The 1,061-nt window shown below is 35.1% G+C and overlaps 1 long non-coding RNA gene across 1 annotated transcript; it reads right to left on the bottom strand.

The window, feature by feature from the left end:
• Positions 1 to 264: 264 nt before the first annotated feature.
• On the bottom strand, positions 265 to 1,058 carry LOC110431593. Its single transcript, XR_002449003.1, has 2 exons — positions 985 to 1,058; positions 265 to 658 (listed from the first exon to the last, which is right to left on the bottom strand). It is a non-coding gene; the product is annotated as an uncharacterized LOC110431593 (long non-coding RNA).
• Between the last annotated feature and the right edge of the window lie 3 nt (positions 1,059 to 1,061).

Genomic DNA, 1,061 nt, shown 5'->3' with positions numbered 1-1,061 from the left:
GGTTTCCTGGTTTGGGATTACCTCTTGAAAAAGAGAATACACTGTTATTACGGAACAGAGGTAGTAGAACAAAGTAGAAAGGAGGGTGTTTTTTTTCATACGAAACAAGAACCAAAAAAAAAATGATTCCATGAATCAGAATGCAATATATAGCTCCTATGATCCTATCTAAAATGTAAAACACTGAAACCAATTAGCTGTATCTCTGAATACTAATAAGATACGGGTTGAACAATAAGTGAGCATCATGCTGCTAAAAGGAAGTGGTGTAAAGTACATCAGAAATATAACTTCCCTCCTCAGAGCTTAAAGATAATTTCTACATTATATTTTAGTGATATCATACAAACAAAATGCTTAAACTCCCTTTGCTGCTATACAAGATAAAGTTTTTTTTTGGGGTAGCTCACATATAAACAAGACCCTCAAGATGTGTGTTCTATGGTGCTAGAGAATTACAAAAATAATCATTCCAATAATGGTTCCATACCGCCAATTGAGAATTGAGATGAGGCTTGAATTCAAAATCCCGAGAGCCTCCATCTTCCTGGCCACTACCAGCTGAATTATCCCTAGGCGAAGGCAGTATGTCTCGATGAGTGCTCTTGTTGATGATTGCAGCCATGCTCAGAGTACCAGTTGTGGGAGACGGTTCAACCTAAATAGAAACAAATGCTTATTGATTATCTGTCCAGCAGGATAAACTATATCTATATGAATAATTGAATATCAAATTGTGTAGAACAACGTTCACACAACTTGTTCATAGTGTTTCTGTTATGACAATATTGTATTAGTTAAGCCCTTAAAGGTTTATTAGAACCACCAGTAAAATCTGAAATGAATACTAACTTCATTAATTTTTACTTTAGTCAGAAGAATATATTTGCCAAGCATCTAATGAACAGAACAGAATGTCAACAGTAACAACAAACTGGAACAGAGCAATAATTATGAATCTGTAATCAAGCATCCTATCCTCACTTATTTTGGGTTGTGGGTAGTCAGAAAGAAGAATGAAAACCAGAAACGGCACTTAAACCAATCTCAAGAAACAATAG

This window comes from Sorghum bicolor, unplaced genomic scaffold, assembly GCF_000003195.3.
Source record: "Sorghum bicolor cultivar BTx623 unplaced genomic scaffold, Sorghum_bicolor_NCBIv3 super_3322, whole genome shotgun sequence".
Taxonomy (NCBI): Eukaryota; Viridiplantae; Streptophyta; class Magnoliopsida; order Poales; family Poaceae; genus Sorghum; species Sorghum bicolor.
Note: the sequence above shows the minus strand (reverse complement) of the source record. Positions and strands in the feature narration are given on the sequence as shown.